This window comes from Beta vulgaris, chromosome 7 (genome assembly GCF_026745355.1).
Source record: "Beta vulgaris subsp. vulgaris cultivar EL10 chromosome 7, EL10.2, whole genome shotgun sequence".
Taxonomy (NCBI): domain Eukaryota; kingdom Viridiplantae; phylum Streptophyta; class Magnoliopsida; order Caryophyllales; family Amaranthaceae; genus Beta; species Beta vulgaris.
Genome location: NC_079208.1, coordinates 51153643 through 51167803, shown reverse-complemented (window position 1 = coordinate 51167803; position 14161 = coordinate 51153643). Strand labels below are relative to the sequence as shown.

General features: G+C 34.4%; 1 long non-coding RNA gene across 4 annotated transcripts; it reads right to left on the bottom strand.

The window, feature by feature from the left end:
* Positions 1-4388: 4388 nt before the first annotated feature.
* LOC125499652 (uncharacterized) lies at positions 4389-13766 on the bottom strand. 4 transcript variants are annotated; one of them, XR_008967091.1, is made up of 11 exons: positions 13495-13766; positions 13332-13420; positions 12097-12382; positions 11952-12015; positions 11296-11627; positions 9833-9876; positions 9571-9701; positions 9226-9387; positions 8376-8442; positions 6458-6517; positions 4389-4726 (listed from the first exon to the last, which is right to left on the bottom strand). It is a non-coding gene; the product is annotated as an uncharacterized LOC125499652 (long non-coding RNA). The 4 variants fall into 4 exon arrangements; XR_007276636.2 differs by having other exon boundaries at positions 4390-4726; positions 9583-9701; positions 11296-11633; XR_008967090.1 differs by having other exon boundaries at positions 4390-4726; positions 9583-9701; positions 13509-13766.
* Between the last annotated feature and the right edge of the window lie 395 nt (positions 13767-14161).

Genomic DNA, 14161 nt, shown 5'->3' with positions numbered 1-14161 from the left:
ATCGATATGTCTAATTTGTATCAACGAAAATATGTTATATTATAATTTAGAGTTTGTCTTGTAAGAGATCGCCCACTTTTAAATTAAAATTAGGCAATGATAAGCCAATATTTTTTTTAAAAATTTAGCCCAATAGTGACTAGGTTAATATCTTTCTGTGACTAGTTTAATTCATTTATGACTAGGTCTACTTTTATATTAAAGTTAGACCGTCTCTTTTAATAATTTTTGTATAATTTATAAATATATTTTAATTCCAACAACAAATTAAAAGAAAACCCTAAAAGAAATTATCTAATCACGGGGATGGTGAATTATAAAGAAAAGTTATCATGAATTTCATAAAATATATTTACATTAGTAATGTTAGTAAGATTTTCTTTTTATAAATTTGTAAAAGAGTTGTAAACATGGCATGTATTTGCACCCATGAACACAGATAATTATTTCAAATAAATAAGTTGATATGAATTAACTTATCTCAATTACCATTTCTCTTTTTATCCCACCTTCTAAACTTTATAATTTCTATTTCATATATCAAACATAGTTTGAGCTTATAAATTCACTTATATATTACCACTATAATCAAATTATCACCTTGTCAATTTCACTTTGAGCGAGTCTTTTTGAATCCCCTAACCTCCCATAATCCTGCAGTCGTTTTAGTTGATAATTCGTTGGACAAAGTCAAATACGTTTGGTAAACTGTTAGCATAGCAAGAAACTTATCTCAAATCTTTTGTTTACTTAATCATAAATTTATGAATCATATGCTATCTATTTCAGATGTTGGAGTTATTACTAAGATACAGCTAATTATAGAATATATATTATGGTCATTCTAACCAATGTCGTTTATGCGTCTCCATTAGGTTTACAATTTATAAAAGGTCCAATCAAAGAATAAGTAGCATCAAGTATATAGAGAATCGCGTGGGAGCTCGATGGTTGGAGCTCCTATCTCTCAACTTTATGGTTGGAAGTTCAACTTTCATTAATTCTAAATTTGGGGTGTTTGTGTGGTTATTTGCTTGTGGTTATAAATCTCCACTTTCCAGTCTCTAGAAGTTTCTTATGGGTTGGGATTCCCTCGTTATCCTCTAACTAATGAAGGATGAGCTTATTTGACCAGTTAATTTCCGAATTAAAAAAAAAAAAAAAGAGTAGCATCAAGTATGTATGTATACGTACGTTCTGAAGAGTTTTTGTATGGAGTTTGGTGGTATCATATATAATTGACTAATATAATTGTCATCAAAAGCTCCAGATCATGATATTAATTAACATGGTAACGCAAATTCCATTTGTTCAATGTATGGAATACTATATAGCTTACGCGTAAACAAATATTCAACTTCCACGTAGCTTTCAATAATTATGATGATTGGTATAACATATAGAAGTACTATTTTAACGTCCATATGTAGTAGGTGATTGTTTTTTGTATTATTTTTTTTTTGGGGAAGAGAAGTAGGTGATTGCTTACAATTACTTAACTACAAATACTCGTCCCCTAGAAGAAAAAAGAAGCACTCACAAAGAAATTGTGGCATGCATCTAGAATGATACAAACACTAATAACAATTTTGGTGGTTGTTTGATGTGTTTAAAACAAGTAATTTGTCATTTTTAACTAGTGGCTTTGAGTTTTAGCACTGGTATTATAGTTGTTTAATTTTAACAACTAGTCTTGTAAGGAATACCTACTTTTGATATGAAATTAGGCAACCGTTCAAGTCTAATATTAAAAAGAGGATGGATCACCTTTTCGAAATAATAGTGACTAGTTTGATCTATTTACTGACTAGTTTGATTTATTTAGTGACCAATTTAATCCATTTAGTAATCAAATTCTTTAGGCAAAATCGGTCTCAACACCCTCACTATAGCGCAGGTGCACCAAACAGCCCCAACTACGACTTATAGACAGAACACCCTAAAAGTACGAACTTGGGTGCAGTATGTACCATAAATGGGGTCGGTAATCAGAATTCTCATCAGTTATAAGTCGAGTGCTAGATATTGGGCAACCATAGAAGCGTGTTGTTTGATTGTGGCTTAACTTCCAAATAGTTTGAAATACTGCAGACAATCAATGTCAACAGTAAAGCCTACCATTACCTAAACTGGTATTTGATCAATTCTTCTTGAAACTTGAAGATGAAGCTAAGCTCATTGTTGTTATGCGGATTTCACTCTTTCAGAATTTAAGGTTTATTTCGAAAGGAAGAGGGAGTTTGGGAAAGTAAGAGGGAATTTGGGGGAGAAAGTCTTTTTATTCAGTTGAGGAAGGAGAAAATGAAGGCACACACTTTTTTGGTTTAATTACTAAAATTAGGGTTAAATAAAAAAGAAGAAAACAAGAAAGGGGAGGGAATCCAATGAGAATTATGGGCACATACCTCATTTATGGTACGAACTGCACCAAGGTACGTACTTTGGGGTATTTTGGCTATAAGTCGTCGTTGGGGCTGTTTGGTGCAGCCCCGCTATAATTCAGGGCGTTGAGGCAATTCTTTAATCTATTTAGTGACTTGTTTAATCCATTAAGTGACTGATTTAATCCATTCAGTACAACATCTGAGCTATGTTATAAAATTGTCTTTTGTAGTTTGAGATTCAGAGGAAAACAAATAAAGAAGAATAGAAGGGACGGCTATGTTGGTACGAGATGTCTAAGAATAGTGTTGGGTTAGAGTGAATGAAATTAACTTATTAGGAGAATGTAGGCATGAGTTTGTCTAATTTCAACATACATTAGACCACCTATTCTAATAATTATTGAAATTATAAAGTTTAGGAGTAAGGATCTCTGATTATGAATAAGACTTGTAACTGGTCACGTTTGACGCTAGTTCGATTCAAATGATCATTATTTAATGATTGTGAACGCATCAATTGCCTCTTTATACCTTACCTATCACTTAACATTCTCTCATCCATCATCCCAAGGGTGGAGTCAATACTTCCTATATAGCTTCAAGGAAGTACATATTCATTCTAGGTATCCGGTGTATTTCTAGTTGTACATCGAGTTATGGGAATCCTAAAGTGATCATTATCATTATGACTATGAAAAATCTAATGATTAAAATCGATTTTAAATTTAAAAATGTGAGTCTAAAATCATTTTAAATCATTAGATTATCATGATCATATTGAGTTTTATAATTATCATCTTAAGATTATTCCGTATAATACAAATGTATATAAAAAAAAAAGTGTTGAGCACGTCAAATTTTAGATATACCTATAATTTATGAGACATAAAATCAATTTAATGCGTCTTCGTCTTCGTCTTCAAACAAAGGAATTGATGGTTCTTCTTCTTCATTTGGACCTTCAACTCAGAGTTTGGAATACGTAATTTCCGTGAATTGTGCAAAAACATGCCTAAGAAGTTTCACAATGTGTTGCCAAAGAAAACCCATCAATCCATTACGATAGCCATGTAATTCGGCGATTCATGCGTTTTGGCGGGTCCTACATGATATACCAATCCTATGTTTCAAATGTACTAGTGGTTTGGCCGCGCGCTACGCGCGCGCATGGCTAGTAGTAACCAAATTGATGTCAATGCAGGTCAAATGGCCTATAATTTCTTGTTATTATAAGAATTGTCAATTTTTGTCACGAGAAGCACATTATTTTTTCTTGTGGTAACTTCATTTTTTATCTAATACTCCCTCAAAATATCGTAACGGTAACGGTTAAATGAAGTTTATGTATATAGTAGAGAGCAAATATTATAATACTAAAATATAACTTAGTAAATGAAAGGTATATTTAATAGAATTATACTATCTTCTACATCATGATCGGGCAATAATTTTTGGTTCATAATCATGCAAGTCATTTTAAATTGACTTCGCCTGCGTTCCCCCACGAGAGAAGCTTGTTCAAATGCCGAAAGCACTGGCCTAACGTCGGGGTCTGGGAAACCGCTCCTCCTTCAATGTCCTTACAGTTCATTTACGGGGCGCATCGGCATACGCTCTACGAGCTAGAACCCGTTGTCCACTTTTGTCGGACAAAAGTGTCTCGCTCTCAGTGCTTTGGGTCGGATTTTATGATATTACATATATCTCAAAAAACAAAATAAAATTTCAACACTAAGAGCTTCTAAAATAACCGAACACGAGAACAATGATACAGGAGCAATATCTGTGGTATTTCAGGTTAGTGAATCTAGTACGGTGTTACTACAAAGTTACTCGACGTCATGATGAGGTAATAATTTACGTTACATAAGAAATTTCCAACAACAATTTTCATGATTTGTTTGCATTGGACATGAGTGCTAGAGATTTTAATAGACTTTTATGAGCAATTTAAAATCAATCTTTAAGAAACATAATTTTTGTAAAATCATATATACTTGTGTTAGACAACATAAGAAACTAACGACAAGATACCATTTTTCAACCCAAAAAACGCATAGTACAAAATAATCGATCAACATGTATTTGAGACAATTATACTGTACTAATCGCAAAAATAAAGTAACAAAGCCGACAAACACACTGCCCATTATTGCCGGTTAAGAGCAAGTAGTGGGCGCTTGAATGATATTGACAGCCTCAAGAGACCTTGAGTGGATGCTTCACCTTAATAGGAGCAAACACTAAATAGTGCACTCTTCACACTATGTCCTCCACCAAGTGGTACTCTTGGCCTGAATTCTGCAGATATCAATAAGGACGAACAACTTGAAACCGATGCTCTGGGACAAAATTAAGAGCATGTTAGTGATTAAATCTATTAACAGAAATATCGACAAAACAGAAATATCGACAAGAAAAAGGAAGCCGACATCCTGGAAAGCATTTATTTGGTCAAAGACTCAAAGCCTAGAATTGATGACCAAAGCCTTGTTAACTTTTATGATTAAAATTAACAAAGATCAGTTTTCATCAGCAAAATCACTTTAACAGTAAGATTCAGTTCTAATCAGTAAATTAAATAAGAGACAGACAAAGAGGATCTTGTGTAATCATGTGGAAGGGAAAAGGCCAAGTTATTTCTATCTCAAGCTAAGGCCTATGGGAAGTTCAGTTTTGACACAATGTCCGCAATCATTTGAGCTTGACAAATATAGATACATTACAAAGCATGCAAGATAGAGGTCTGACTTAAATGAGCAGGTACAACATCACATTCGACACCTCAGGAAGGTACATACCAACTATGAAGTATATCAGCGGAGGTGTGTCTAATGTACATGCTCTAATCCAAAAGTTAAAAGAAATTGAAAGCTATAAGAACTAAAAGCATTCAAACATGTGAAGATGCTTGCTCTCACATGTTAGATTAAAAAGCTTCTGCATAGCATTTTCGGAATTATTTTATATATGTATACGGGAACTTCACCTAGGGCCTGATCAAGCAACCAAATTATTCTGAAGTCCACTAACACAATTCAGCAATGCTTGCTCCAGAACAAATAGGAACCCATTGTGATCTACATAAGTTAACATCGAATTGTAGAGAAGAAGGCAGAATACACTCACCTACGACTTTCCAATTCTTTTTGTCATCATCAACTTCAGCAAAGTGGAAGCTTGGTAGCAGATGCACGCGAGTAAGACCAGCAGTAAATAACTTTTTCAAATGAAGCTAAAGATCTTTCTGTATGCTTCCAAATTTTCAGTACCTCTTCCTGTCTACTTAGATGTAGACTATCCATCAAAAAAAATACTTAGATATAGCCCATCTCAGCTCAACTTGTATTTTTAGTTTCACGCTTTGACTTATCGCCACTCAGCGTTTGTTAGACACCTAAACAAACCAGAACTTGAGAATATTGCAAATAAAGTTTCTTCCTCAAATCTCTCTGGAATACCTCCTCCCAACTCTTTACAAGTCAACCAATCCTAAGACTCAGGTCACTCATATCCCCTGTCAATCCTACACTAAATTACAATAAACTTAACATCTACAAGAAATGTTAAGTACATCTCAAATTCCAGAGCATCAATATATTACCACCCTGGCATATATGGGTTGGTCAACTTCTGCTTAATGCTGCTTCTTAACCCAAATAAATATGCTATAGATATAACTATATAAGTATAAACTTTGATAATATCTTGCAAGCTAAGATAGGTTTGTTTATAAATACCATGACATAGATCATGTTTTATGCATATGAACACTGTTTTCTACTAATTATTTATGGACATTTGCTTTTCTCTATTGGTGGCTTTCTCCTTTAGACCTTGACGGCAGGTGGTTTTTCTTTATCTCGATTTCATTATTTATTTTCAGCGTAGTGACTATCTAGCTCAAAAGCAGTAATTTTAGGGGGAAGTTCAACATACTGCAATTCATTACAGGTTCCACACGTAAAAATGTGGATTTGTGTATAGAATTGAGGTAGACTACAGAAGAAACCATCCATGCAGGTTCAAAAAAAGACTTTAAGAGCATATAAGCAAAAATTGAAGGAAACTACCTGTGATGTGAAAGAAGATATCCACCTCGGAGGTCAGATTGCACGGTAAAATCATTAGCACTGTAAAAGAACACAATCATTAAGGCCTTAATATCCTGAAGAGAGAATACATCACATGTAAAAGCAAAACAAAAAGTTCTTTTTTTTTACTGGACCTTTTTTAATTATTGGCCTTGCATTCGACCTATCTAATAATGATCCTATTCGTCAAAAACCATGTCCAATATAATTCCTTTCATCTTGACCATCCCTTACGCCTCCCATTAATCATGCAAAACTATTAGGTGATTATTTTTCCCTGGTCTCCACCAATTATTACCATATGACAATTAAGTTATGTAATACCTCAATCCTTAACTTTTTCTAATTCTAGACCTCCAACTTCTTCATTCTCTTTCCTTCTACCATATCCTCCCTCCATACCTATCTTTTTCTCTAATTAGTTTTAGACATTTTACGAAAGCCAAACTATTCTTATTTTGTCATGTTTCCCCCTTCCTTCCTAACTCACTTATCCTAGTTTTATCCTAACTTCTCTAATTTAGATATGAGTTTCTATCACGTCTTAATTTAGATACGAGCAAACATTAAAGTAGATAATCAAGAGATACATTAAGGAGAGATGGGTAACTTACCCGAATTTGAAATTTTTTCGTCTGCAATCATATATTCTAAGGAGCTGCACTAATGAGGAATGTAGAGATAGTGGGAGGGGTGGTTTTGTGGTATTCGTAATTCCAAAATATTGTAACGGTAATTTAAGGTTTTGCATAACCATGTAAAATATGGATATCACATCCTAAATCAAGAGATATCCATTAGGGCATTGAAAGAGTTTCATGTGAACATGGCATGTAAAATTAGGATGTAAAAATTAGGCTTGTGTTTGGAAATCAATTAGGATGTTTGCAGGGGAAATAGCTTCACATTGGATTCAAAGTGAAGCTCACGACAAATGTTTTCAGGGATCTTAACTAAAAATTAGGCTTGTGTCTGAAAACCAATTAAATCTAGAGTATGGAAATCAATTAGGATATAGCCTGCAAAATTAGGCTTCACAAATTACGCTATAATCAGCATATTCTGTTCACATGAAAGCCTAAATATATATGGAATTTCAGGTTCACGTAGAGGAGGGTGTGTGGGGGGGGTTGTATGTGCACGGGGTGGGCAGGGTTGTGTTTGCACTATGTAGTGTGTGTGCATCGTTGTGGTGTGAGCAGGGGTGTGGGCACTCATCTCACTCCCTTAGTGATCTAAAGGGACTGCCTCACTGCCCACTCATGTGCCATGTTTATGTCCTTGATTTTCTAGTCGTAAGCACATATATACAATAAAGCATCCATAATGTGATTGTGTATTTGCTTAAGTTTATATATTGTTCTAGTAGACTTGCTAATGCTCTAATAAGTGACAGCTGGTTAGATTCAGTTTGTGTGTTACTCTAATAAGCACTTTCAGCCAGGTTAGTTTTTTTTTCTGAAATTGCGATTTTTTTTGTGTTACAGCCATATTCTGGAAGCACTAATATGTTTAGTTATGGATTTTTTTATAATAGAAAGAGGGAAGTACAATATATAATCCTTGCATTAATTTGTCAAGTGGTTTTTTTTAATCTATCATTCATATGCAACCTTTGTAGTTTAGGAACGGATGAGGTAATTGTCATTGTTCGGATGTCATGCTATGTGTTACCATAAATTATTTCCTATTATTCTTCAAGGTTAAAGATAACCAGTCTTGAAGGCGTAGATATACCAAACATACTACGATTACTATCCATCCTTTTCATATCCAATAAAAGCTTTCTAAGCGAAGCTTGAATTTCATAGTTTACAATAATAGCAGAAAGCAAAGAACAGAACGAAATGCAAACTAAAAATAATATATTTAAAAATTAAGTACATCTAAAACCGACCTCTTGGTGAGCACATCTGCGAAGTCTGTCAGTTTGTTGAGCAAGTCGAATCTACTTCATGACATACCTAAATAGAACACCACCATCAGCACAAGAACCACATATGTATATAAGGTGTCATGATTCCCAAAATTAGTCAAAAAATGCTTCACCATCAGCCTTCCATCGCTACTACTACTAAACAAATCATTCATATATATTGCACCAAACTTTTCCAATAACAATCCAAGAAAACACACAAGTGAATGATCAATCAAGTATACGAACTACAGAAACTAAAAAAGGAAGTTAGAATGCCGCCACGAGTTAGGGAACTAAAACTCAAGGTAACTAAGCTTATCTTGAGGACAATTATGCCACGCACTTATCCAGTTTCAGCAATGAAAAACGAATTCAAGCACACAAAGACATGAACAAAACAATCATGCCTAGTAAACTCCGAATCCTTGGACTTTAAGTTCTAGGTATTGCTAGACACCTCTCATCCTTGAAACTTAGCATCCATCCGAAACGCAAGCAATCAATCAAATACTCATTTATGCTATTCCTTAGGAAACAACCATAATCATAAAATTCATATTGAAGAATTCAAAAATCCAACACAATTGCAACTAATGCAGGAAGTATATAATCATAACCTAGAATTGGCACGTGACCCACTATAGCTAAGGATGTAGTCTAGTATCAATTCACCCAATTCATTCCCTCCCTCAGCCCATCTCTTGACCAAGCCCACCTACCCAGTGGCTGACTTTAGTGTCAAATGATCCTCATTGGAACAATTCTTGGAGCATACAACTCGAAAGTATCTAATGGAAGGAGACGAAGGAGTCTCAAATGCGAGGCATACCACTGAATAGTTGGCTATTGTAGCTGCACTTGTGTTGAGTGTTGGTTGCAACAATGGTCTAATAACCATTCCAGGATTTATTGTCACCAAGTCAATACCCTTCTCTTTTGCAAGCTTCCAGGCAGCTTCCTCAGCCAAAGTTTTGGAGAGAACATACCACATCTGTACATATTCGTAAATACAATGTAAAATTGGGATAAGACAGAAAATTTGAGATACCAGAGCACACAATATGATGCTGACTCTGATTAAAGACAATTATCTCTGTATCATCATAAATATCATTATTTCTGTAATCTCATTTCTTGTGTTCCTGAAAGCAGTGAAGCTTGTATGAAGACTTACTCGTAAACATACCTTCGATTTTTGGGAAATTCGAGTTCCAATCTCGTCGACAGAGTTCATTCTCCCGTAAAACGTTTCTCTAAATATTCCTGAAACTGGGAGAAGGCAATTTGACCAACTACCGCGTTGATCTAAAAAGAATAGTGAGAGAAAAAACAGCTTCCATAAACACTCAAATTTCAGAAAATATGACACACAAAAATGAAGAGAAAGAAAATAAAAAAAAGAAATGAAGACAGAAAGAAAGGAGAGAAACAAAAACCTTAGTACGTCGATCTTGTTGCATCTTGTTGTAGAAGAAGGAGCCTAACTCACAAATTGCAAAAAAAAAAATGAATTAGAAACTGGAATTCGTCCAAATCGTGGTCTACTATTTCAATTCCTGAATCCTTAATATTAAAGGCTCGAAATTACTGCAAATGGAGTCCAAAATGTGCACCATGAACTTGAAATTTGGAAGGGAAAACCCTAGAAATTGGCTGGTTTTCTGGACACTTACTGGACACTTACTTTTCCCTGTTTTTGGTTGGTTTTTGATTTTTGAAAGAACAAAAATTGGAAGACTATTGAGTCATGTTGGTAAAAGTGGATTAGATGAAAATGTCGTTGGACTTCATAACCTTTCAAGCTAAACTTCTAAATTCTGATTTCTCACTCAAATTAGTGTGAAAAATACAAGTGTTCAATCTTAAAGCTTGTATGAAGAATTACTCGTAAACATACCTTCGATTTTTCGGAAATTCGAGTTTCGATTTATGAAATCCATGAGAATTATGTGAGGTTTCTTCAAAGCCCAATTACATCCTAGTAGAGAATTGCTTCCTTCATGGCCTGCCAAAACAAAACCCCAGGCATCTGCGATTGTCGATGAAATTGAAGTCTTCTTGAAAGAGAAGGTAAAATTCCTACCAGATGAAACCCTAGAAATTGAATAAAGAAATTCAAAGACGAAGAGAAAGAGGAGATTGATGTTGGCAGTTGTGTGGAGGAAAAACCAAAGACAGAGAAAGAAGGGTTAGGAGAGGACACGAGAGAGGAGGAGAATAATCGGGTGGTTGAAAGTGAAGGAACAATAGATGGCTCAGATTGGTTGGTACTTATGAACAGTGAAGTGCGGATGTTTGTGACTCAAAACACTGTAGAAATGAACAGTACTCAAGGAATTCATGATGTTTTATTCGCATAGATACAATTTTTATGACAATTAGAGTTACTCTCTAACTCTAATCTATGGTTATCATTATAATTATTATAGCCCATGTAGGACTTGAACCTACATCCATGTACAATGGTACATTGCTCTACCATTTGAGCTAATAAGCTTTGAAACGCATTCATTTTAAAAAATTAGGTATTATAGAAAAAGAAATACAATAAAAAAAGTTAAACTAAAATCGATGAATGTTTACTACTCCATACTAAAATTTTATCTCCATTAAACCAAAAATGGAAAAGAAAAATATACTATCAATTAACTATGCATTCTAACGAACTAAATAGCTAATCTCTCATGAAAAGGAACCTCACAACCCATTTTAGCAGGGACAAACCATACAACAACAACAATAACGACAAATGAACAAAAACAATAACTAAATGGTGGTATTATTCTCTCACGTGAACATGAATCTACTTCTAATACTACTACTTATCACTGGAAGAACAAATTATCACTCAAGAGCAAGCACAATACTTATTAAGAAGGATACAGGAAAAACTACCTACCAAATTCCAATACTCTGAATGATCCCTTCCCTATGTCAAGCCTCCTGAAACTCTCTCGCGCATAATCCCATAATAATGAGCGCCAAACTATATAAATAAATGTAAAACCAGAAGATATTCATAGATAATTAATAAATAAGAAAAGCACTAATCATTGACAACATTTTTCAGAGACACAAAGAAAGGAGAGAGAAAGAAGAACTTGTTCTTCCATAGCTAGACTTTGGCCATTTCATGAAGCTTGAAATGATAGAAAAAAGGACTTTGGCACACAAGAAAACCCCAGCAATGCCAGAACTGATGATAGACCTCGATCCATTATGGTCATAAACCTACCACTATACAAATTCAAATTACAAAGAATTGCGGTTAATAATTTGACAAATTGATAAACCTAAAGTCTCAAATAAAAAGAATATAAAACAACCTAGATTAGGATCTTTTTGTGAAATTCAAGAATTGAAGCTACAGCCTTAGCACAACTGGTTCTCAATAAGTAAAAATGTAAAATAATGCTGATAAGTCAAGACCGCTATCAAAGCAAGAAATTTAGCCTCATTATCAAGCATGTAAATTTAAACTTTGATTGAGAAAAAACATGACTTTTAAACAAACAAACCAACATTTCAAGTGTGCAAAAATGAAGAGCACATTACCTCATTAATGATGAAATTATGATATTTGTTCTTCATAACCTTTTTCCAACTTCTTCAAGAATTACTGAAAATTTAGAAATTAGAAAAGATCCTATTTTAAATTCAAAGCAAAAATATAAGGGTGATTCAAAGGAGATGAACTAACCTAATTCTTGAAAAATGGCTGCAAAAGCACTTTCTTCCCTCTCATAGATTCATCTAATTGCAAACAAAGAAGGCTGCAAAAACACGTGCCCACCAGCCTATCTCTTCATCATCACTCTCTCCTAGAGGAGCTATCAATTCAATTCCTTCTTTAATTCATTATTCCTGCCTTTCTAATGTTCCTTCTTTAATTGGATTTGGGTTCTTCAATACCATATCTTCTTCATTTTAGATGGTGATGGTAGTGACAGTGGCAATAAGAACTCGCTTCAAACCATTAGTAGCAACTATAACAATGGAGAATATGACAAGACACAAACTTAGGTCTGTTTGTTTTAAATTCTTAGGAGTCTTAAGTAATCAGTTAGAGCACAGACAAGAAGCCTTGAAACAACGAAATTGACAACATCAAAGCAACATCAAGGCTAAATTTTTATTCCACAAATAAATTAGAGACGATCAAAGACTTTGCTAACCTATAAATGTCAAACAAGGGAAAATTACCAGAAACCAATTAGGGGCAGTTTGATTCAGGCCTTTTGGGGGGGGGGGGGGGGGGGGCAGATTGGAGAATTAAAAAAAATGAAACAGAAAGAAAGTCCCTTAATTCCACCCAATTGTTTGCTGACAACAGTGAAAGAGATAGGATTTTTGAGTTCCATTTCCCCTGGTTGTTGCCAATTAACAAAGCCTTCTACGAAATAAATTGTAGAAGTAGGACATTTATTCTCTTCTTCTATGATTCACGCTCATTGTCACGCCTTATTTTTCCTAGTCATTGCTTCAACTGTAACTCTAATGTCGAAACACTCATTTTCCTAGGAAAAAAACTCCAACGACCATCTATTCAAAATACCCTCTCTCTCTCTCTCTTCTCCTCTTGATCAATCAATCACCCCAAAAACTCTCCAATTCAATGCAAAAAAAAATCAAAATTGGTCCTCAATTAGAACTATACATAAACGAACCTGTAAAAGAAGAAATTGAAACCTGATTGTATGAGAAAACACGGCGAAAATTGAATAGAACCCTAGAAATGGAGCTGTAATTTAGGGGGAGAAAAAGTGGAAAGAATAACGAAATAATGAATGATGAAATGAGGAAAAACATAACCTAAAGCAAGTAGATCTGGTTTTTGGAGAGAGAAAAAATGGGTAAGAAAATGAAAAAATAGAAGAAGAATGAGAGAGAGAAAGAGAATGTAAAAGGAGGAAAAAAAGAGGGGAAAGGAGTTACCTGTGAACAGGGAAACAACACCGTTGAAGCTTCTCCTTCTTAACCACCACCGGCGGGCAGGCTTTCGGCGCCGAATGATTCAGCTTCAGCTGAAAAAATAGAGTTTTGCCATTGATTGTGAGTGACAAATCCAAAAAAAAAAGAGAAGAGATAAGAATAATACCTAATTATACTCACAGAAAACATCCTTGAAATCCTCATCCATATCCATAATTTTTGCCATTGATGAATGTCTAAAAATTCCCACAATATCAAACCCTAAAAAGTTGACTAAAGAGTGAGAGAAACAAAGAGAAAGAGGAGAGAGAATCGGTTGGAATAGAAACACAGTCAGAGAGAAAGGAGATGGCTGAAGTAAGGAGAAGAATAATCGAGTGGCTGAGATTGGAGGAAGATTGGAAGGCTAAGATGTTAAGTTGCTTATGAATAGTGAATTTCATGCTTTTGTGACTCATAACACTATTCAAAGGAATAGTGCTCAACTTCTAACTTTTTAAGGGTCTAAGATATGCCCATACTTTTTTCCAACGGTCATATGCCGGTGGAAGGAATAGTGAATAGTAAATAGTAGTGATCACATAGTGCTAGTGCCTTTTTCCTACCTAACAATGATGACAAATTATTTTCAAACAAAAATATGATTAGGAAATGCAATCTGTAGATACTTATAAATAAAGTTGCTTCATTATGAGGAGAGTTTCATCATGGTTAATGTTTATCTTTATTATTTTATTCTTTCATCTAAGTGCTTGTTTCAAGTTTAGGTGAAGATTAAATTCATTGCATAGGTAGGAAAACTCTTTATATATATAAAAAAAAACTAAGAGAAA